Source organism: Leptonychotes weddellii, chromosome 5 (assembly GCF_054177405.1).
Source record: "Leptonychotes weddellii isolate Sample4059 chromosome 5, ASM5417740v2, whole genome shotgun sequence".
Taxonomy (NCBI): Eukaryota; Metazoa; Chordata; class Mammalia; order Carnivora; family Phocidae; genus Leptonychotes; species Leptonychotes weddellii.
Genome location: NC_138373.1, coordinates 134,575,650 through 134,600,941, shown reverse-complemented (window position 1 = coordinate 134,600,941; position 25,292 = coordinate 134,575,650). Strand labels below are relative to the sequence as shown.

At 40.6% G+C, this 25,292-nt stretch overlaps 1 long non-coding RNA gene across 1 annotated transcript; it reads left to right on the top strand.

Annotated features, from left to right (window-relative positions):
- The first annotated feature begins 1,571 nt into the window (after positions 1–1,571).
- Positions 1,572–16,073, top strand: LOC145721865 (uncharacterized). Its single transcript, XR_014145836.1, has 2 exons — positions 1,572–8,672; positions 9,189–16,073. It is a non-coding gene; the product is annotated as an uncharacterized LOC145721865 (long non-coding RNA).
- The last annotated feature ends 9,219 nt before the right edge of the window (positions 16,074–25,292 follow it).

Genomic DNA, 25,292 nt, shown 5'->3' with positions numbered 1-25,292 from the left:
ACATGGTAAAATAAGTTATTAACTAGTTACTTCCAGGAAAATAAATCTTTTTGGCAAATTTATATCTGCAGTATTTGACTTGGGAAAAATTTTGACTTGATAAAAACAATGGTCATAGGAGAAAACTAAGAGTGGCAGAAGCTTTACTTGGTAAGATTTTCTAAGGATAGAACAATTTGCTATATAAGATTTACATTAAAAAAACTTGGTCTCAGTGAAAATAATTTTGGTATGGAAATGATGATGATTAGAGGAATATTTTCGTTATCCTATCTAGCCAATTGGTCAAGGGAAAATAAAAATAGTTTAATTCCAGAATGTTTCTCAAGGAAAATTCATCAGTGTTGGTAAAATTATGGTATTAAAAATTGTTTGAATTGATAAAACCAGAGTGAAAAGTTTCTTGGGGCCAAATCAGTGAAGCAAAGATTATCCTTTTCTTTGGAGATCATACTTTATTTTTCTAAATGGGCTGCTTATTATTCTGACACCATTTATGTAGGCAACTGATCAATTCTTACGACTGGTCTGAAATGAACCTTTTTCATTTACTGAAATCTCATACTTGGGTCTCTATTTGGACTCTTTTATTTCTTTGATGTGCTTGCTTAATCTGCACTGGTTTTAATTATTGTAGATTTAAAGTAACCTTGATAACTAGTTAAGAATCCCCCATTAGAATTGTTTTTCACCATTTTCTTAGTTCTTCTCTCACATTTACTCTTTCAAGGACCTTTAGCATCAACTAGTTCAATAGACCAGATTTTTAATAAGCTGAATGATTATAGACATTTTACATTTTAGTTGTAATCTCCTACTTAATTTTTTTAATATCTTGGCTCAATTTTATATATACTTATATCTATCTATCTAATCTTTATATATCCATATCTGTACCTACAGATGTAGATGTAGATACCTGTGTGTATACATATTTGTTTGGTTTTAGCCTTTAACTTAATTGAATTTATTTATTTTATTTTTGTTTATTTTGTTTAAAGATCCTTTGCTGTTCATTCCTTCTGAAGATAATTTCTGTTACTATATTATACTTTGTCCATTATCTGCTTATTTCCAACAATGATAAGCCCTGAGAGACTTATCATTCCTGCAGCTGCAACACAAGATGGGTTTGGCAGTTTGGCAGTAAAAATGGCAAAGGTTTATTTTTTTTTCCTGAAATTCGGTATGTACTCCGAGTGTTGATGAAGGGGCAAGATGTTTAAGTGTCTTTGCTAGTGGGATTTCCCTGTACCTTCTTTCTCTTTCCCAAAGAATAAGAATCTATTATTTATCCTGTCCTTTGCTGTGTCCTCTAAATTCTTGGATGAAATTCACAAGGAGCTTTTAAAGTCTACCTCCCCTTTGATGAGAGTTGGTGATTTGAATTTGCATTGTAATGTCTCTCCTAAGAGCAGAGCCTTAACCTTCACAATGCTATACTTTGCAAATTTGATACCAGATAATGGACAATTCTTTGAAATGCTGTCTCATTCATCTGCCACTTGTTTATAGTTTGTTTTGGGGGTTAATCATGTGATGTTTGGGTTCTTTTCTTTCTTTCTTTCTTTGTTTCTTTCTTTTTGCAAACTACCTTTTATATACAAGTCATATTCCATGAAGGCAGGAATCAAATTAATTTTGAATTCCATCTTTAGTGTATAAAATAATGCCTGGCACATAATAGGCACCTAGTAAATATTGTTGGTTGACTGACTTGCCTACCTTTATTTCCAAATACAGCCTTTGAAGAACTCTAGGTTATCAGAATTAGCTATTTGTCTGCCCCAGAGGTCATTCTAGCATATCTGAAACAAATATCACATCCCCAAAGCCTCCAACTCCTCTTATTCCTAAACTCTAACATTGGTGTCTTCCTCAAAATGTTTAGGTTCAAAACGTTTCCATCATTTAAGAACTTCTTCCTTCTCTCTCTGCTCCAGCCCCCTTCACATCCACATGAAATTTGCCCCCAGACTTGTGGATTCTATTTCACAATGTCTCTGTACCCCTTTAGTTCTTCCGGTTCCCACTACCCTAGTTCAAGACCTTGCTCCCTTTCACTTGGCTGTTACAATTACCCCCTAATTATTATCCCTTTCTTCTACTTGGTCATTTCACCAAAATCCATGTTAATATTGCTTTTAGAACACTCATTCTTAAACAGGTCTGACCCCATCACTACATGCCTATGATTTCTTGTTACCTATAGACTACCGTTCAAACTCTCTAACCTGCTTTGCATATTCTTCCAGAATGCGAAGGATCTCAGTCATGATTTCCGGTTTAATTTGCTTCATGCTCTGCACCTTTTACTCCTGCCAGGGGACTGTCTTTCCCTGGACGAACCCTGCAATCTCTTTGCTGCTGATCTTTGTCCCATCTCGCTGTGCTCCAGGCACACAGGCTCTTTTCATTTGATCGCCCTCCATGACTTCTCCCTGGGCAGTCTTCACCAGCAGTACCTTGCCCAGCTTGTCTGTCCAGCTAGCTTCACATGGTTGTGTAACTGCCACTCATTCTCCAGATCTCACTCCAAAATCACTCCTCAGGGAAGCCTTCCACACTCCCTTCCCCAAGAGCTTTCCCTGCTTTCATATATCGGGTCACATTAAACACCGTCAGCTCTGGTACTAAAAGGTGCACAGTGTGTAATTATAGACATATGTGTGGGGTCATCGGATTAAGGACTGTCTCCCCCACTTTATTCTAAACTCTGTGGATGAAGAAATCTGGCCCACCTTGCTCACCACTGTGTCCCCTGCAACCAGCACAGGAGCACATGAAATACTTAAGGAATGAATGCATCAATGTCTACAAAAGACTTGGCCGTGCTCCTTACCCCATCTCCTCTTGGAAACTGGCCAAGACGCCCATTTCGAATTTATCTTTCTCTTTCCTTTAATCCCTACACATTTACCTTTTCTCTCATAGTACGGAGTAGTCTCTTGTCATCCACACCATAACTCCCCCTAGGAAGCCAGGAGGGTGGTCTGGTTTGTGTCTAAGGATGAGCACTAACATTAAAAAGTTAAGGTTTTGAGGGTGTCTGGGTGGATCAGTTGGTTAAGCATCCAACTCTTGATTTCAGCTCAGGTCATGATCTCAGGTCATGAGATCGAACCTTATGTCAGGCTCCCCATAGAGCATGGAGCTTGCTTAAGATTCTCTTTCTCCCCCTCCCTTTGTCTTCCAACCCTACTCATGCTCTCTTTCTCTCAAAAAAAAAAAAAAGAAAAGAAAAAATTAAGGCTTAACAAAGGTTGGCAAAGTTGAAATGGTTACATTTGAAATGTTTGGAGTATTATGTCACACTTCCAATGCACCAGAGTTTTGGTCAGAAGCTCATCTGAACCAGTGTACTATGATTATACCTTAATCTTAGCCAGTCAATTCACAGATGTGTGAGGATGGTAATTAGGGAGGCTGGGATAGGATATGGGGTGAGTTCAGTGGGAATCCACACCCACTAATAGAAATCCATGCCCTAGTGCTGGTGGGTTAATAATATCTTCTTAGATTCTTATTTGGTCTTCTTTTGCACACTTCACTCAATAATCTTGTTAATAAATTCTAGCAGATAATGATAATAAGGAAATAATGGTTAACTAATCTATGTTTATCCTGTCAACTGCACCTTAGCTGAGGACATAAACCCACATGGAAAAAATTGGCCTTTGTCTATTTAAATCTCTTACAAAAGTAGTGCTTGAGTTTTACCAGGGCTGTAGGTTTATTGCTCTTAATTCTACTCACAATAAAATGAGTTGTCCTTCAACCTGGTTTTGCCAAGTATTTAATTTGGATTAATAGATGGTCTAAAAACCACCAAAAATGTTCAAAAATTGATATAGCACAATTAGCTCTGGACTGCCACAGAGGGTTTGGAGGATTTCCTGGGACCAATTTGTTAATTTGAAGTCATAGGAAAGAACATGGGAAGGAACAGGAAAAGCTGTGGTTATACCCTGGCCTGGAGCTAACGAGGAGGAAGATATTAATGGCAACTTGCAGGGGTGCATTCTGGGTATTTTCTTATCCTAGCCATTGGAAAGGTGGGGAGAGTGTAGTTTTCATAACAGAAAATATACTCATTTTTCTTCCTTGATCTTGAAGATTGTGAGGAAAGTCCTAAGAGATATTCTTAGAAGAGTCAGAAAGGTATTATTCTGATCTCTCTGGGTGCTCAGAGATGTAAAGGATTCAATTTTTATAACACAGCACCCAGTGTGTTTCTTAATTGTTCCTTTGATGAAGAGAGGACTTTTCTGAAAGATATGAGCCGGAAGAAGAAGTCCAATTTTAGTGCTCTAGAAGAAAAAGCTGGGGTCTTTGGGATTTCAGGTAACCTGCTCAGTGGGGAGTCAGGGTCTATAGATCAGAAAGACGATGATATCACTGTCGGGTTCTGAGACTTTTGTAACTTGTCTGTGTTTGTCACTGTGCTCATTGCCTGTCCCCATTTTGACTACTGGCAAAATGCTTGAAATGAAAATCATTTCGGGGCGCCTGGGTGGCTCAGTCGTTAAGCGTCTGCCTTCGGCTCAGGTCATGATCCCAGGGTCCTGGGACCGAGCCCCGCATCGGGCTCCCTGCTCCGCGGGAAGCCTGCTTCTCCCTCTCCCACTCCCTCTGCTTGTGTTCCCTCTCTCGCTGTCTCTCTCTGTCAAATAAATAAAATCTTAAAAAAAAAAAAAATGAAAATCATTTCTGGACAATGTCTTAGATATGGTGAATTAATTCATTCACTCCACCAATTTTATGGAGTGCTTACTCTATGCCAGGGTCTCCTCCAAAGCCCGAAAATACAGTGGTAGACAGAGCAGAGCTCTGTGCCTTCACTGAACTAACATTTTAGTGAAAAGACAGACAATGAAAGAAGTAAATAAAATCTATAAAGTATTAGATGCTGATAGGTGCTATGGAGGGAATAAAAAGGGGGAAAGAGAATAGAAGACATCTAAGGTGGGGGTTGCAATTTTAAATATGGTAGTCAAGAAATATTTAATTGAGATGGTGACATAAGTAAAGATCTGAAAGAGAGGATCCAGCTCACCGTGTGGTTATCTGGGGGAAGGGTCTTCCAGGCAGAGGAATACAAAGTTTAAAGGTGATTTCTGAAACTAGGTTAGAAAAGGATTTTATTGGCTCAATGACTCTGAAAAATCAAGGGCTCCGGCTGGCTTCAGTCATGGCTTGATAAAGGGATTAGGAAAACATTTTTTTTTTTTTTCTGTTCTCTCTGTATGTTGGTATCATTCTTACATAGTTTGGCCTTTTGTGGCTGTGGGAGAGCTATGGCATTTCCAGTTCTTACATCCTAAACTTCAACTCTGTAGGAAGAGTAAGGGGCTTTGTCTCAGTATTACCAGCAAAAATATCATTTTGTCTCTTTTGCTCTGAGTGGGTCACTGCCCATTTCTGAACCAATTATTGTGATCAGAGCAAATCCTGTGTACTGATTGCTTGAAGTTTGTGTCACTTGCTACGATGGAATGGCATAGACTGAGAAAGTATATTTGTGCCTGTTTGTTTGGTTTTTGGTTTTTTTTGCTGAGGGGAGGGGGCATTCCCCTAAAGAAAATTGGGGAACCAAGAGAAGGATTAATGGATTTTGGAGAGAAAAAACAGCAAATGTCCTTTATACCATATCTCTTTTGCTTAAATAATATCCTTAATAGAGTTAGATCTATCACGACTTGCTGGGGTAAGTCACTTCATCTCTATTGGACCCAGTTTCTTTTTATCTAAAATGAGGAGGTTGGACTCATGAACTTTAAGGTCACATTGTAATTTATACTCTATGACTAAGTATATTTTCTGAAGTCTTAAATAAAAAAAAGTTCCTTATATTATGAGAGTACAAATATAATATGCTGAAGGAAAGTAAAAAGCGAGTATTTAGCCTCTATTCTGGAGATTGCTATTTGGCATAAGGACCAGCATGAGTCCTTGTGTATAGGCCCTTAAACGCAAGTTTTTTAAGAGCTGATGTGATCAATCCCAGATGCCTTTGTATTGTGATTTACTGTTTCCTCTACTTGATGAGCTATAGGAAGAGAGAGATGAAGGAAGGGTGTGGATGAGATTTATTTGCTGGGTCAGTTTCTAGCCGGGAGTTGGGTGACTCAGTTGAAAGGCCAGCTCGGGGAGCATATTTAACACGGATTTCCATATTCAAAACAGAGTGGAGAGTCTATGCACCCTTCTATAGGCCTCTGTGACATTAAGACGATGACGTTAAGATAAAGACTTTCCTAAAGGTAGAAGACTCTTGGGATTCACTTCCTGGACTTTCAGGATTGCAGAGTCCTTCTTTAGTGCTGGATTGAGGGGAGAATGGCTGAAGGACATGGCCCTTCCTATAGGCAGCGTCTTGAGACTTAGATTCTCCCAACAGCAATAAGGGACTTCCGTAAGTGTTTTGCCTGTGTTTTATGTCAGAGCTCCACATTTTATATTAAATTTGTGACTATGTGGGTCTGACATTTGGCATTGCATAAGAGAGACAAGTATCTCCTCAAGCTTCCTGTGTGATTCGGGCCATACCTAAAATCCCTTCGTGAACGGTTTCCATGTGTCAGGAATAATGCATTCAGGTAACCAGACCTGTCTCTGTGAATATTCTCTTGGAAATTTCCATGTTCTTTAGCGCAGTGCACAAAGCCCACATCAGACCCAGGATTTCCTTCTTCTTTTATGACAGATTCAGGGATTTATGTACTCTTGGCTTCACAAAAAAATCCCTATCCAGTCTCAATAGGTCTTTACAGTCTGATGAAGACCAGTTTCCTTCCTTTTTTCCCTTTCCTTATTTTTTCTTTATTGAAGTACAAAAAGACCATTTGCTTTTCTCCAGTCAGCCTTTCTTTGAAGTTGGAAGGGCATACTTCAGGAGGACGTGGGCTCCCTGAAACTTCCTCCCCGCCCATCCGAAATACCCTTCTTATTGTGGATTTTATATGGTTGATTCATCACAATATTTGTCTCTGAAATATTTTCCGAAAATAAAATATATGTAATCATCTATTTCAGTGCACTGTGATCCACATATTGTTCCCATACTCCGAGTGTTATCATATGCTCTCAGCCAATAAGAGCTGACCCAGCAAACTACTATACATGTTTGATCAATGACAACTGTCTGCACTTCCTGAGTTGAGTGTGTCTGCTGTGTATGTTGTTTCTTTCCCTGTACTCTCTCTTTCTGCCATTTCTTGTGTTCTTTTCATAGCTGACAAAAAAAGTAATAGTATTAGACTTGCTGCAAAGAAAGAAAGATATTTACAGTGGATATTAAAATGTAAGCTTTAGCTAGAGAATGAGAGGACAAGCCACAGACTGGGAGAAAATATTTGCAAGATACATATTTCATAAAGGACTGTTATTTAACATGTGCAAAGAGCTCTGAAAACTCAACAATAGAATAAACAACGTGGTTTTAAAAATGGGCAGACCCAAAACACACCACAGCGGAGAAGATAAACAGATGGTAAATACACATACGAAAGGATGCTCCACATCATTTGTCGTTAGAAAATTGCAAATGAAAACAACAATGAGAGATCACCATATTCCTATATTCCAAGCCATTCTAGGCCAAAATCTGGAATACCAACAGCATCAAATGCTCTGAGAATGTAGATCAATAGGAACTCTCATTCATTGCTTGTGGAAATGCAACGTGGTTCAGCCACTTTGGAAGACAGTTTGGCAGTTTCTTACAAAACTAAACATACTCTTGCTATATGATCCAGCAATTGCATTCCTTGGTATTTACCCAAATGAGCTGAAAAATTCTGTCCACACAAAGCCTGCACATGGATATTTATAGAAGTTTTATTCATAATTACCAAAACTTGTAAATAACTAGGATGTCCTTCATTAGGTGAAGGGATAAATAAACTAACATGTCTAAACAAAGAAACATTATTCAGTACTAAAAAGAAATGAGCTATCAAGCTATAAAAAGACATGGAGAAAACTTAAATGCACATGACTAAGTGAAAGAAGCCAAACTGAAAAGACTACATACTGTATGATTCCAACTCTAGGGCATTCTGGAAAAGACAAGACCATGGAAACAATAAGAAGATAGGGGTTGGCACAAGGGAGGGATAAATCAGCAGAGCACCAAGGATTTTAAGGAGTGGTGAACCTATTTTGTGTGATACTAGAATAGTGGATACATGTCATTTTTCATTTGTTCGAACCCATAGAACGGACACCAAGAGTGAACCTTAATGCAAACTACTGGCTTTGAGTGATAACGGTGTTGTCAGTGTAGGTTCCCGGATTGTAACAAAGGCACCGCTCTCTGGGGACTGTTTATGGTGGAGGAGGCTGTGCCTGTCTGTGTCGGGGAGGGGATCTATGGGAAGTCTCTGTACTTTGCACGCAAGTTTGCTTTGGCCCTAAAACTGCTCTAAAAATAAAGTCTTTAAAAAATGCAAGTTGCATAGGTTTTTGAGGTGACCTCGTGTGGAAGTTCTTTGACATTATAAAAGGCCGCATCACCACATCCTGAGAAGACTAACATTCAGCTTCCTAGAAGAGAGAGGCAAGAAACCATGGTGGTCAGGCCTGACGCCAGTGGCCACAGCAAGCCTTTGCCCATGCTTCCCTGTAAGAACTGAGCCGTAGCAGCCTGTTGAGAGCCGTTGAGCTAGCAGGTGAGCTTTCCTGGCCCTGCCCTGTGCCTGTGTTTGTTCTGCCGACAAGAGAGAGGAAGGCAAGTGGAGAGGGATACTTCTCACTCTGAGTTTCTTAAGGCCTTCCGAGGAGATAATCCCCCTCCCTTGTCAGAGCTGGATGGTATCAAGCCCAGCCTTCTCTGGGAGGACAGCTCAGAGCAGCTGAAGCTGTGTTGACCAGTGCAGCTGCCGAAGCAGCGAGAGTCCCCTCCGCTACTGCTCCCATCGCTGCCCCTTGCTGGCTGGACAAGGAGAAGGGTGTATTGAGTGACTTTGGCTAATAATTATGTTAATGGCTGACATATAAGGATGGCGCACATTGTGCCAGGCAGAACAGTCAGTGTTTTACACGGATTGTCGCAATCCTCACAAGAATAATAGCTCGTAGCACTTCGTATACACCAGGCGTATTCTCGGAGCTCTAGATATATTATGCTAATTTTCATCCTGAAGAGAAGCTAATGAGGTGGTACCATTACCTTTCCTGTTTTACAGATGAGGAAACTAAGACTTAGAGAAACTGAGTAACTTGCCCAATGTCACACAGCTGCTAAGTGGTAAAGTCCATAATCAAACTGAAGGAAAGCTCGAGTCCACAACAGTCTTGTAATCAGAGTCGACAGGCGGGGATACTCACCACTATACTAACGAGGAAGTCTTGTAATCAGAGTTGAGCAGAGTTGGTCCATTATAATTTTATTTATCCCTAAAATATTTTCTAAAAATAAAATGTATCTAAAAATCCATTATGGGACAGCATGGATACACGTCTCGCCCATGTTCTTAGTGTAGCACGTGTTCCTGGACAGTGAGTGCTAGCCTAACAGACAGTAGCACACACACTCTTAGTCATTGGAGGGGATTGCATCCCACTATTATTGTGATGCTTAATGTTTGCAAAAGAGAGCACAAAACAAGTTCGGAGAGGTGGCGGGGGGGCGGGGTGACTATCTAAAGATAATTGGTAGGTTGCCATAAGCTTGCAGAGTTTGCTCTGCCTACGAACTAGTCTATGAGTTTGCAGAAACTTGATCTTGTCGGTCCAATGGGAGGTTTAACCCCTGTGGGATGGACTCATAGAGACTACAGTAAAAATGAGAACACCAAGGGGCGCCTGGGTGGCGCAGTCGTTAAGCATCTGCCTTCGGCTCAGGTCATGATCCCAGGGTCCTGGGATCGAGCCCCGCATCGGGCTCCCAGCTCAGCGGGGAGTCTGCTTCTTTCTCTCCCTCTGCTGCTCCCCCTGCTTGTGCTCTCTCTCTCTCTGACAAATAAATAAATAAAAATCTTAGAAAAAAAAAAGACAAAACACCACCACCACCACTGATAAAACCTCAAAGTACTTCAAAAAAAAAAAAAAATGAGAACACCAATTTATCAATGCGGAATGAGAATTATAACTATCAGGGCACCACACCCTCTCATCTCACCAGACCCTCACAACATACTGTCCTTGGACATATGCTGTACAGAAAGTCAAATTATAATTAAGTTGTTGGATGAGTATAGGATCAGACTAAGGGAGTTTTTCTAAGAAGCAAATATCAAGGTTATGAGAGCTGGGTGCATTCAACTCCATGGCAGGGAGAAATCTGCCACCCAGGAGCAGCTAGCTTGAATCTTTGTGCTCAAGTCAGAAATTGGCCAGTGCACTCTACCCTACATAGAGCTTGTCCATATGAATTATTTGGTTTTGGGTGACAGGAAAATCTAAAACCAGATAAATGTTTGTTTCTAACTCGTGTAAAAGTCTGGATTGATGTTGGGCCTAAAGCTGGCATAATGTCCCTTTGTGTTAGAGACCCACATTCTCTTTACATCTTGTTATTCTGCCCTGCACAGCATCGACCTTATAGTCCAAGAGAGTGGACTCTGTATTTCAGAAGGGAGCCAGAGAACAAGTTAGAGAAATAGCAAAGAGCACTCACACACGTTTCTCTTAAAAGAAGCCCCTAGAAGATGCCACATGGCACTTTTACTCACATCCCATGGTCCAGTATTTAATCTTATGGCTACACCCACCTACAAAAAAGTCTGGAAAATGTAGTCTCTGTCCTGCATGGCCAAATGTTCTTCCAAAAATCAGAGTATCCATCAGCATGGACAAAGTGGAGAGGGGATATTAGGATAAGAGGTGAGGGATCATCGTCCAAGGCTGATCTCCCACAGCTTAGATCCCAGCTCTCATCGCGGTGGGGAGAGCCAAGTGCTCCCCCCAACCCCATGAACCCAGATGCAGCGAATCCTGCTGCAACCTTGCAACATCATACAGCTGTAATGGCAAGGTGTGGGCCCCAGCTCCCTGTCACTTCAGAAAAGGATCTGGAGACTTCCTTCCTCCAAGCCCCTAAAGCTGGGAAAGGACAGTCCTGGTGGCCAGGTTCTTCTGTTTCTTGAATTTGATATCTTTTATAAAATTTCTAATAAGATTTATGATCCTGGAATTTAATTCATCTTTGAAAGACAAAACCAAAATTAGATACATGACTAGGATTCCCATTAGGGAACCAAACATGATTTAAACCTATGTCTGCCTCTTCTTTCATATTTATTCCTCCTCACTGTTTTGGGTGCCACTTTAAGGTTCATTATAATTTGCTTTCTCCTTTGTCAGTTCTCGTTTCATCTTCTGGTTGACTAGTTTGGACTTGTGGCCTCTAATGTTAGGCCTCTCACCCCTCCCTCCCAAATCACACTATACACAATTGTCAGAACATTTCTTCTAAAGTCCTAGAGCGTTCTGGATAATAGTCTTCATGGTCTGACCCAGGTTTTCCTTTCCAGCTGGACCTCCTATCACTCCCCAGCCTGTCCCCTAAGACCAGCCATTCCAAATGGTTTGCTATCCCCCAAACTCATCATTCCTATCTTTGTACCATTGCACAGATTTTTCCCTCTGTCTAGAGCACTCTTGAACCCAGATGGGACTCTTTTTTATCTCAATCTTAAAGTCAAGCTACCCTATTTGGATTCCTCTAGCTTCTTTTTGGAATCATGGGACCCCAGACATACTTTGATCTTAGCACAATAAATATACATTTCAGCTCACATAAGTCTTTTGTATTGACCAATTTAATTTACATTGTGAACTCTCATTCTGCCTCTTGTTGGATGCCTGTGCTCAGGTAAACAGGATACTTCTCCCATTTCTTCTCTGGGCTTATGTCTAAACCCGTGTGACTTGGGCTCATACAGACCCAAATTATGTGGGTTAGGGAATACTTTCTTGGCCATGATCTGTTCTTGCTGGCCTCCACTTGATGCCCATTGTCTTCATCGTTTCTTTGGTTGTCAGTGCAGACAGGTGGCTATAACATCACTCATTCTCTTCTTTGAAGGCAGATTTAGCAAAATTCTCTGCTTTGGTGTCCTTCCTGGGTACACAGAAATATATGCTCCCAGGCCATGTTGGGCAATGGGAAAGTTTAGGGTGCCAAGGCCTGTCTCTCTCTGGATCACAGTCAGAAATATGAGAACATTTTCTTAACTCAATGAGGTAGCCTGAGCCCAGTCCTCCTAGATCTAGCACGCTGATACTTGTCTGGTATCTGAATGAACCTCCAGGGCTCTACGAGAGACTGAAGCACAAATTCCTCCATCACTGGAGCTCTCAGCTTCACCTGAGTGTCCTGTCATCCCCTGTTGCCCTGCATGCAGTCCCTTCTTGCAGACTCAGCTGCATGGAAGTTCTCCTGTTTGTTGAGACCCTTCTTTCTCCCCACCCTCTGAGGAAATGTGATTCTGTAGTTGGTGAGATGGGTGGAGGGTGGGAGGAGATGTGTGGGAAATCTAGCTCTAACCCCATCCTGTTGTCTCTGTGCCCTCACTTCCCTTGGGCCTAGGCTTTTGCAACTCAAAATGTTTACTGTGCTTTTTGCTCTAACAGCCTTTTGACAGTGAATCTTGTAATGCTAAAATGGGGCAAAACCAAGGGGTCCTAAAGAAGAGGTATTAGTATTACAAAATATCATTATCCCACTGCAATAGTATTTACCACATTATTTAAAAATAGATCATTTATTTTTCTTCTTCACTAGACTGTGAGCGTTTTCCTTCTCACTATATTAACTTCTAATTCATGGCACAACCCCAGAGAAAAGATAAAGGAAGGACCCTGATTTGACCAAGCTTAGATATCTACAAATAGGCAGAATGAAGGTTCAAAATATAAATTAAATTGAGCAATAGAAAAAAGAATATGTGAGCTGTAATGTGTACCTTTTGCACTAAGATCAAGATATGTCTAGGGTTCCATCAAGGCACAGTGCAGGGGAGAATAGGAACTCAGTAAATAGGAACTCAGAGAATAGGAACTCAGTGTCTGATGAACGAATTAAGGAATTACATGACTGATGCTAATAGCTTTCATTTCTCTGGTGCTTGCTCTATGCAAGCCAGTCTTGGTAATGATCTTATAAGGAAGGCATTCTTTTTCTCATTTATACTTGAGAAAAGCAACCAAGCCTCGGAGAAGTAACCTCTTTTGTCCCAAATCAAACAGCTTGTGGGTAGCAAATATAGAATTCTAACTCGGGTCTGTTTGATCCCAAATCCTGAATTTTTTCCTCAGCTATACTATGTAATCAATTTTATTGAACTTACGAGGTACTTATAGGTACAAGGTTCCAGGTGAGATATATGTATGTATGTATATGCACATGCATATATGATGAGGTCTCTTGCCTTCTAGGGAATTCAATGCATTTTCCAACCACTAGAAAGGATTATTTAAATATATTCTCTTGTTCTGCTATTCTTAGAAATTTGATGTTGTTATTTTCTGAGAGCCTTATTGATCCATCTAATATTTACTGCCTTATCAATAAAAGCAGGATACAATGTTACCATGTTACGCTTGGAATCTTAACACTTGCAATTGTGGTATATTTCAGTCAAATGATGCATTTATCATTTAAGTGATTTAGGCATTGGTGGAGAGAAAGAAAAAACAATGTCTGTTGTGAGTTACACGGGGATAAATGTTTCCTCTTTTCACTGCCTGGCAAGATGGTGGCAGTATTTTTTACAAATAGGATATGTAATTGTGTGTATATTCCAAGCGCTTGTTTATATTTTCCTTTAGGGTTTGACTTTCTTAGATGTCTAAAACACTCTGGGGGTGGGGTGGGGAGAGGGGATGCCATAAACTTTTACAAACAGACATTGTCCTTGTTTCCTAGGCAAATTCAATGCACCTTCTGTTGGGTAATTAGAATCCAAGAAGTAACATGGAGTGTTTTAGCCAAATGTGAATGAGCTGTATTTATAATGGAATGGCAGAGATGTGGAAACTCAAGCTATTCAATGTGAGAGAAAGTGATTAAAAAGACACAATGAGATATCAGAGTGTGTTGACTCAGTTGTAGAATTTGGCATTCCACGCAGTAAACACAGGTAAATGTAAGTAAGTATTTCTATAAGAATGGTCCTATACCCCTTCTATTTCTGGGGTAAGGTCCCACCGCATTTTGCTGGTAAATGCATTTTCTTCTTTTAAGGGGTGATCATTATAAACGGCACCATTTAAAATGTGCTATAAAAACAGTACATCTCAGAGTGGTGTTTATCCCTTTTTTCTTTCTGTTTTAGGTTAAGAGACATTGGGAGGGGTTTTAAGTCTCATATTACTTTTTTGTGTTGTAATAGCTTCTTTTACAAAAGGCCATGTGTCTGTGTGCATGCATGCGTGAGTGCATGTGTGTGTGTGCATGCGTGAGTGCGTGTGTGCGTGCGTGTGTGTGTGCGTGTGTGTGTGTGTAAATGTGTCTTTAGAACATCTGAGCTCCTGGGGCTTTGTAAATGCAATACCTTCACAAGAGGTCAAGGACTGAGAGCAAAGGCCAAAGGCCATCTTGCTAGGAGGACTGGGTAGCCAGTTGGGTTGTGTAGTGCGATAGGAGGAAAAGAAGACCCCAGCTGGTGATGTAAAAAGGTCTGTAAGCTTTCCATTTCCTCTCCTATTCATTTTTAAAACACACATTTAATGAACATTTACTCATATGAATATATAAATATACCCCTGCCATCTCCTCTTCCCAGGCATTCATTCAAATTTTCCATTTTATTGGTTGGTTGTTATAGTTCTCAGAATTCCCAGGTTACTTTTTCTTCCATGTGAGAACAGTGATTTCCAATCATTTTGGAGTCATATACCTCTGAGAATCCTATGAATGATATGATCTTTCTCCTAAAAAAACCTCACAAATATTAGGGGTTCAGAGCTCCCCAGACATTCTTCAGTGGACCCCTGGTTAAGAATCACCACTCTCTCTGATCTCCTTTGTCCATGCATCTCCAATGCCACCCCACTGCTTCTTTTCCTTACAACATTTTTCACTTGCAACTTAGCTAACTGCTCTGTTTCTAACTTTGACCAAAGATGTGCTGTTTCTTTTGTGTCATAAAGTGGTGGAGGGATGAGAACAAGCTATGTGATTTCCTCCAACCCCACCATCCCTTACTAGAAGTCTTTCTCCTGTATTATTCTGGAACAGGTGTCTAATGGACTCTTCTTTCCACCTGGTGAGGATGAAACTGATATCCAATAGAAAACTGATATCCAATAGAAAATGATTATTGAGTTTTTCCAGGAATGGCAATAGGTCTGGTATAATACTATCTATACTCTTAACATGCACCCTCTTGAATTCAAAGTATCTATTGGTAAGACAGCATCCCCATCAGATGGAGTGTTTGGTGGTAGAGCTGAACAAAGTTAACTGGTTCCCACAGGAATCCTATCTCTGACTAGACAGCAGGTCTAGAACTGACAGAAAAAAGCTAAATTCCTGTGTTTCTCAATGAAAAATCTTAAGATATTGAAGATTTTCGGGATTGTGTGTTTGCCTATTCCAATTTGAAAAATGCTGATTTATGAAGCTAAAAATCTTATTCTCAGAAACTGTTTTTCAGTTGCCAATTATGAATGAAAAAGAGTTCTTGTGTTAGACAGAATATTGGCTCCCCAAGACTTCCCTATCCTAATCTCCTGAACCTGTAAATATGTTAACCTTACACGGCCAAAGGGATTTTGCAGAGGTGATTAAGTTTAAGGACCTCAAAACGGGGAGATGATCCAGCTTGGCCCAATCTAATTACCTGAATCCCTATACTTGGAGAACCTTTCCAGGCTATTGTCAGAGAAGAGATGTGGTAACAGAAGCAGGGTCAGAGAGATGACATGTCACTGGCTCTGAAGATGGAAGAAAGACAAAGAATGTGGGTGACATCTTGAAGCTGAAAGGCAGGAAAATGGATTCACGCCTAGAGCCCCCAGAAAGGAGTCCAGCCTGGCTGACACCTTGATTTTAGCCCAATGAAACAATGTCAGACTTCTGACCTCCAGAACTATAATAAATGTGTGTTGTTTTAACCTACTAAGTTTGTGGTAATTTGTTACAGCAGCAATGGAAAATGAATACAGTTCTATTGTTAAAACTGTAAAAAAGTTTAAACAATACATCATTAACATTACTATGCAAAAACTTTAAAATTTTATATAATTCATGAACCCTGAAAAGGTGCCTGTGGATCCTCCAAGGGTCCTTGGGTCCCAGAGGGAGAAACACTGCTGTATTTAAATATTTGAGGAGATGTAGACAGGAGGATCCATAGATTCTTTTCATCTGTGTTTTTGTTGGGTGGATTTGTAAATTCTTAATTCATTGCTTCAAATGCATTGGTCTCATTTTATGAAACAGGTCCCATCTTTCTCTATGTGTTGAGTCACTTTCTCTTACATTGTTTAAATTTCTCACCTCTCAGCATTCAGGTTACCAACAGTATCTTATAAATGATGCATCATGTCTTTTAGTAATGCATTCTACAGTCACCAGAAGCTGTGCATTAATTTTTTGCATAGTTCAAAATTGTCCTGTTTAGGATTAAAATATCTGCATTGAGATTCTTTCATCTGATAAAAATACAGCTAGTTTTTCTTAGTAATGCCTTGAACTGTAACCATGTTATCTCTTAGAATATTTTATTTGTACCATGTGGGAAAATATGCATCTCATTCAGACAATATTGTTGTCCTCTCTCTGTTTAAGTTTATTGATAAATTTATTAGAAAAAAGAGAGAGAGAGAGAATATAATAGGTCAAAAAAAGGATCTTGAGAGGTCATCTCTTTCTTCAGGCAGGGCTGTATCTGAGTGATTCCGAACAGATAAATATCTATCCTAGGGATGGAAATGGAATTTTCCCCCCTAAGGGAGCCCTAAATGTATTTCAGTCAGCTCATTTGCATGAGTCATTTACATTGATTTCCATGAACCATTCCTTGGCCTCTATTCCTCATATAACCCTTGACTTAACAAAACCTCTCTCTCTTTCCCTCTCTCCTCCCCCTATTTATTATTCATTCAATTCATATTTGAAAGCCTATTCTTGGAATGTCCTGTGCAAGGCATGATGAGAATCTCTGAGAAATAAAGTGCAGTCTTACCTCAAAGAATTTGCAGTCTCCTGGAGAAGCCAGAGTGTAGGCCTAAGGAAAGGTTAGAGACTCCTCAGAGATGTATAGAGAGCATCATACCATGACATGCAAATGCAGGATACTCATAGGGAAAGTGTGGGCAGTGGGGAGAGCAGACTGAGCTTCTGTGGAGTACCTACTAGATGGGAAGCCCCTTGTAAATGTTACCTTTTTTATCCTCAACAAACTTTTAAAAGAGAGAATTTTATCTCCCTTTATGTAATTGGAGAATATCGTACTCAGTCTTCCAACAGACTCTGATTTACCTGAGTCTAAAATTCATGCTTATTTCACTGGGCTACATTGCCCATGTGCAACTACAGAAGGAAGTGCTCCCCGTGGATGTAGAGATTGTTAGATTCATTTATCAATCATCTACTATGTGCCAGGTGCTTGCTAGCTCTAATCTCCCATTTCAAGCATGAGAAACCTGAGGCATAGGTTAAGTAACTTGCCCAACAGCACATATTAAGTAAGTGGGAGAGCCAGGATAGGAACCCAAGTGTTCAGTTCCCCAACCAACACTGTCTTCCCAGTGCTGCACTGGATATGGGGGATTCCATGTTGAGTGGGAGGGTCTTTTCATTCCTTTCAGAATAACATGGAAAGAAGCCAGTTGAGCAGCTGATACCACAGTGTGGTAACTGTTTTGATAGGGGAAATAGAATGCTGGGAGGACACAGGAAAGGGTTTCTAACCTAGACATGAAGAAAAGGAATGTGTCTCTAGGCAATCAGAGCTAAGCGGAGATCTGGGGGATGAATAGAAGAGAGCCAGATGAGCACAGAAGCATGTGCAATCCATCAACAAAATCACAGCCCCGCCTTAACTCTGGGGCTGATTCAGAGACAAGCAAATTGCTTATAGGGGCCTCTTCCCCCAAGAATCCACTTGGTTCACTCCTTAACTTCGTTCAGGTTCTGACTCAGATGTCACCCCCTCATTGAGGTCTTCCCAAACCACCCTATTTAAAGTTACACCACACCCTCAACCTTCCTGATTTCTTTCCATGGCATCTATTTTTCTCCACCACATCTAATTTCCTACATTACTTATTGCTTCTTATCATATATTTCCTCCCACTAGAAAATATGCTCCATAAGGGCACGGTTGTTGCTGTTGTTGTTGTTTTCCTGTTGTGTTCACTGCTGTATTTCAAGAACCTGGAATAGTGCTTATAACATAGTGAGCTCTCAATAAATACTCAGTGAATGTGAAGATCTCCACACGTTCCTGATTTCATGGCCACCATCTCATGCGCATCAGAGATATTTGCACTCATGTGCTCTTACTGGAAACTTCCTGAGGACCCTAATATGTCATGCTCTAGACTGGATACTCTGGGAGCCACCAGCCATGTGGTGGGCAGGTACTTTATCTCCCTAAAGTCTGTAAATCACACATAGAATTTTCTCCAATTTTGTGTGGAGTGGAGGATCTTAGTTTTTGTGTCCACCCATCTTCTGCACATTTTCCTTTCCATTTTCTCCTTTGGCAGAGACCTCTGAAGCTCATCCCTGGGATATATTCCTGGGTCATGATGCTTGTTACACAAAAACTTAATAATGTCCTTTCTTATTTTTACCTGATATGAGTAAGACCTGGCTTTGGCTGACTACAAATGTTTAAACCTAAGAGGTTACTATCAAAAATATTTGGCATAGCAGAGCTACCAAATACATCCTGTTTTGTCTAAGTTTACAGTTTCTATTATTTTTTCAGATAATCTTTACAAATATATACTGACAGTTAGTACTTCACCTATCTTTTTATATCTGGGTAGAGGAATTGAAGCAGAGAACCCAAAGCCTGTGTGTAAAGAGCTTGTGATTGCAAAGGGAATACAGAGACCTTAGAGACAAGAGTAATTCACTTGATGAGAAAGAGAAAGAGCTGGGGGTGGGGAGGGGGTGGGTGGGAGAGCTGAATACAATGAGTATATTAGTTGCCTGACCAGGAACCTGCAGGACACTTGAGTACTCCTTTACCTTTCCTATGTGGAGGATTCAAAGAGATCTGAAATTTTGCTGCCCTGGTGATATACTGCTAGTGTGAAAATATTTTGGTTGTGATTACTGTGTGACCTTTGGAGATAGTTCGTAGAATCATTGGTTCACCAGGTCAACTCCATCCATATGGTATCATTATGGTCATTATGGCAGCAGAGAATAGCACACTAGAGATCACAGCTGGAGAGCAAACTATGAGATCACATCTGGTCCCTGCCTGGGGTGATCTGAGCTTCTGTACAGTGGTAGCCATACCTAGAATAGGCTGAGAAGGCTGTCAGAATAGCAACCTGTTTCCTGCCATGACTTCCCTGTTAACCTCATTCCAGCCCTTGGATACAAATCAAGCTTGATTTAGAATTTTTCCAGCTGCGGAGGCATCAAGTCAAAGCTCCTTTTAGGTGGTCTGTCTCTTGTTTCTCCACTATAAATTCAGAAGAAAGCAAAAGATCCATTTATGAGTCTTTTAATGAACCAATTAGGTATTTTCCTTGGTATTTGAAGAGACAATTCACATAAATTCTCAAAGGCTGAATACGTAACTCTGAACAAAACATCGAACAGTTTCAGGTTTCATAACTATGTTGAATTTGCGGATAATCGTTTCCATGTGTTTCCACTGATGAATCAACATATAGTCATTTCATTGTTCCATTAAAGACATTTTTCGCTTTTCACAGTTTTGTTTTTCTATTACATATGTGTTTCTCCTCATCCCACACAGAATCTTCTATTCCCCAACAGAGTTCATAAATGAGAAAGAAGAGAGGACAAAGCAGTGAAATATTGAGCAGAGAGTCAGTTGGGCCAGGTCCCATGACTCTTCACACTCAAAGGAATAACAAGGGCGGGGTACACGCATAGTAGGAGCAAATAATGGCTGAGTCATATAGGGACTTGTGTTCCACACTGGGACCAGAAGGTCTTGGCAGACTGGTGAAGGATTGTCTGCAAGTCTGTTCTGAGATCACTGGGATGCATAAACCACTCCCTCCAGGCATACAATAATATGACAGTCAGCAACTCAACTTTTAATACTCTTCCTTTGACTCATGTGCCCCACTGCCTCATAAAGATCATTTCTTGAACTGTTTATAGTTCAGAAAAAGACATGTAAAAAGTTTGAATAATACAAGATAGCTTCCAGAGTTACTTAATTAATTCAACACATATGTATGGAATACCCATTATGTATTGGTCATGATTTTTTTCCTAGGAATTGGGAGGTAGAGTTATGGGTTCGGGTTCCTTGGAACTTACATTCTAGTAGTGGGTAGAGAGTGATGCTGACAGACATTCCACAGGTAAACCGATAAATAAATATGATGATTTCCAATGATAATGTTTTACCAATGAAATAGATCTGGGAGTTATGATCTATAACTGGGGAGGGGGGTGGCATTCCAGGCAGAAGGAACAGAACATGCAGAAACAGAGTGGTAGACAAGAGTGGCCTCCAGCCTTTTTTCATCAGCATCACAGGGTTTCTGGGGATCCTGGCAGAAGCTCTGACATCATAAAGGGGCAGGGCCCTCCAGTCAGTGGGTATTTCAAATCCAGGGAAACACAAGGCCCTTGGGTAGCACTTCAGGACCCTAAGGACAAAGCAGGTCATTAAGCAGAATGGTAATATACCTTGTGTCCTCTGTGCCATTTTGCTACTTTACCCCCCCCACCCCCTGCCTCTATTCACTTTGAGAAACATCTCATCTTTAGGGGCAGCTGCATAAACACTGCCTGCAGAAATGATGAATAAAGTATATGAGAAACCCCCACAAGTAACTGAGAAAGAAAATGATAATGACACTGGGTTTAGGTAAAAATGCTACACTATGAATCTTAGTACAGTAAGCCATAGATTCTCAACTGGGGTGGTCCTTCCTTACCCCAAAGGGGACATTTGGCAATGTTTGGAGTAATTTTGATTGTCACAACTTAGGAGATGGTGCATCTAGGGAGCAGAGAGGTCAGAGATGTCACTAAACATGCCACAGTGCACAGGCCAGTCCTCCATACCAATGACTTGTCTGACCCTGCATTACCTGGCCCGTATAGTTCTTCTTACTAGCATGAGTTTAAATCCTTCACACCAGGCTCCAGCAAACAAAGCAAGCTAGGAGTTTCTGGAGACTGCTAATCTTCTTGCTCCATTACTGGGGCTCAAATTCCAGCTCTGTGTCTTACTGGATATGTGATTACATGTGTATATGAGACCTTGGGCAAATTGCTTCATGTTCTGTGTCTCCATTTCCTGGTCTGTAAAAAGGGGGACAATACAAGTCCCTTCCTCAAGTTATTTTGAGGTCTGGCATAGAGTGATCATGCAGTAAACGTTAAGTATTATTTTTCCTCCTGTGGTAGCCTGGTTTTAGGGAATGTGATTGGCAAATATCTGTACAGCAGGGTGGAGATCGCTTGCATCAGCATACCCTGTCCCACAAATTCAATGCCACCCTTCGGTGATTAGCTGCTCCATGCCAGGCATTCTGCTGGGATATGGAGATGGATGACAAATATGGAGTGGGTAGACATTGTGAGTGCCTTCTCCTTGGTGCAGCAGCGTGATGACTCCTGACCAAATTGGTAGATACATTTGTCTTTCACCTGAAAGTAGAACTGATGTTTTAAAGCCTCAGTGAAGCATCTTGTCTATGTGCAATGTGCCATTGCACCACTGACCACTGAAGCTGACCTGTAAGCATCATGCAGACTGAATTTGGATTATCTTTGGTATCTGCTCAAAGGCTATTTGGCAGCTTCTGCGGACAAATCTCTAAATGAGTGTGTTGTCAGGGTCCTCCAGAAAAAAACAGAACCAACAGGATGTATGTATATATAGCAAGAGATTTATTTTAAAGAATTGGTTTATACAATTGGGGGGGTTAGCAAGTCTAAAATCTGCAGAGTGGGCTGGCAGGCTGGAGAGCCTGGAAGAGCTGATGTTCCAGATAAAGTCCAAAGGCCATCTGCTGGCAGAATTATCTCTTATTCAGGGGAGGTCTGTCTTTTGCTCTAATCAGGCCTTCAGCTGATTGGATGAGGCTCACCAACACTATGAAGGGCAATCTGTTTTACCTAAGATCTACCAATTTGAATGTTTATCTCATCCAAAGACACCCTCACAGAAATCTCTAGAATAATATTTGACCATGTATTTGGGCATCATGGCCCAGCCAAGTTGACACATAAAATTAACTATCACAGTGAGTAAGGAAGTGTGGCCCATTACTGCTCAAGAACGAATGTTTGAAACTGGTTTGGTTCAGAAGCAGTGCTGCCTCTAAAGTGTGCTTGACAGGGGTCTGCTTAGAGTGACCAGCCAAGTGGCGAAACTTGCCTTTTAATTGCACGGGTTATCTGGCAGAGGAAACCTTCATCACAAAGAGCAACAGCTTCCTCTTTCTAGAACACTTGAGAGACTCTGGTTTTCTTACTGGAAGATCAAGATCCTAACCTTTTATTAAATTGTTCTATATGACATTTTCCCCCGTGATTTTGCCATAGCTAGAAAGGAATAAATCTTCTCCGTGTTTGGATGTTTTTCTTAGACTTCTGCCATTTTTTTTTTTTTGAAGTTCATTGATATGGATAAATTGAGGCCCAATTGTCATGTCTGAACCTCTTACACACTAAGAATAGTGATTTAAGAGGTTCATCTCTTCCTGGAAAATTCTCTGAGGAAATCGAGTAGAGATACGAAAAGTAAATTGTCACTTGTTGATAATCAAATTCATTCCTCTTTAATAACTTTTGTATTAGAAGCTGCCAAATCTAGTCATGGCTTCCTGTTCCTCCTGCAACCTAGATACAAAAGCATTTCATTCAACCACCCCTTCTAGTGACGGACTCCTTGCCAGGAACTCCCAGCATGCACTGCCATCTGTTCACCTCTTGGCTGCTTGAACCCACTCCCCTTTCTAAATTAATACTAAAATTTATTTCCCAAATGCCAGTCCTTTGGCTCATCCCTTAGCTAACTCCAACCTAATTCCAAGTACCAGGATCAATCCACTCTCCTCTAGGAGGAAACAGCATCAGCAAAGTAAGGAAACTAAACCTGTCTAAATGTATGGTCCAAATCTGCTGCTTAAAAACAGTGCTGCAATCTTGATGTGGGTCCCAAACAGATTGTCTGAATCTAATTAGATTACTTGGTATCAGATTTAAACTGAAGGACCTTTTAGAGGCAAATTCTTTTTCTTCTCTCCTCTTCTTCAACTGTTGTAGTAGGATACCCAAGAACAACAGCCCTCAGCTCAAGCCTTTTGGGAAGAAAATTTCCCAGGTTAATAGTTTTTCTTTATTTTTCTTACCATTTGGCCCTTGGGTAGAATTAGCCACTTATTGTTATGCTAGAAGCTTCTTATGAACACTTCTTTGGAAATTAGGCTTCAAAGGTGAAGGGTAAGACAAGATTCAAGGATTCAAGGATGAGAGGAGAACGGAGGGGAAACCCAGCTCTCCTCACATACTTTCTCTCTCACCTTTGGAGATGCTGTGCAGATAAAGGGGCAGGAGGAGAGATGTGTGGTGATAGGAGGTGACCTTGAGAAAACCTAAGCGTATTCATTTGCTCGGGTGCCATACAAAGTACCAGAAAGTGGTACTGCTTACAGAACAAAGATATATTGTGTCACAGATCTGGAGGCTAGAAGTCCAAGATGAAAGTGTCTATAGGGTTTGTTGCTTCTAAAGACTGTGAAGGAAGAATTTTTTCCATTCCTGTAACCTAGTTTCTGAGGATCTGCTGGCAATCATTGGCATTCCTTGACTTGTAGAGGTATCAACCTGATTTCTGTCTTCATGTTTGCATGACTTTTCCCCCGTATGCACGTCTGCCTCTGTGTCCAAGTCCCCCCTTCCCCTTTTATAAGGACACAGACCTATTGGATTAAGGCCCACCGTAATGGCCTCATTTAATTTGATCATCTGCAAAGAGCAGAATGTGACCAAATAAGGTCACATTCACAGGTCCTGGGGATTAGGACCTCAACATCTTTTGGGGGGAAACAATTCAGCTCATAATACTAGGAGCTGGAAAAGCCCATTTTCTTCTTCTCTATCAAATTTGAATACAGAAGAAGTTTCAGGCTGTTTACTTGTATAGATTGCAGTACGAATGTTTTTTTTATTGCTTAGCATTACCATCAAAGCACCAGCACATGGGCTGCTCTCTCCTGCATGTCTTAGGTTGTATTGTTTTCTTATAGACATTTTTTATGACTTTGTTGCTGTCAGTGTAATTTTCTCTAAAAGAATGACTACATATGGTTTTGCTAAAAATTAACAAAATGTAACTTTCCATTTCTCTCATGAGAAATTGATCCAAATCTGATAGTACTTAGGAATGTAGACAATAAGAATTGCTCCTCACTAGCTATTTATCCAGGATTCTTTCACTCACAGTTTCCCGCACATCCACACAATCCTGGAGTACACACACACACACACACACATTTACCTTGGTCTTTAACAAGTCTACCAAAACAAGGTATTGGTTTTAATTCCTCTTACATGGCAGTACTCCCTTCATGTTCCTCTTTTTTTTTTTTGATTACTTTCTACTGGATGACTATTAGATGCCCAGCCAGCTGTGCACCAGCAGCAGAGCGAAAAGATAAACTGCTACTGGTTTCCCACAGAGAAAACCTACTTTATCTCGAGGAGCTGAACTGCCAGGTGGAGTTGAGTAAACTTTGGGGGTTGCAATACAGTTGAGGCACAAAGTTCACCACCAACGTAAAACAACCAACCCAGTTCTGCTTTTTTAATGTGCTCTAAACTGATGGAACAGAGCAATGTAAACAAGCGTGAAGCAACAGCTTCAGGAGGAAAAGGGCTACACTCTATTGACAACTAATGTGTGAACTGCTATTTTAGCATTTTGATGTGCAGAATATAATTTTATTGGCCCTCAGAGTTTGCTGGGAAATCAAGGCTGGAAAGGGAAAAACTACGTGGAAATTAGAAGAGAGGAATTGTTTATTGCCTGCTAGGTCAACTGATTCATGGACTTACGGAGTTAGAAAGACCTTTTTGAGAGCAACGAGTTCAACCTTCTTGCTTTCTTAGGAAAGGAACCCAAAACTCGGGTAAATTAAATGGCATGAAACTG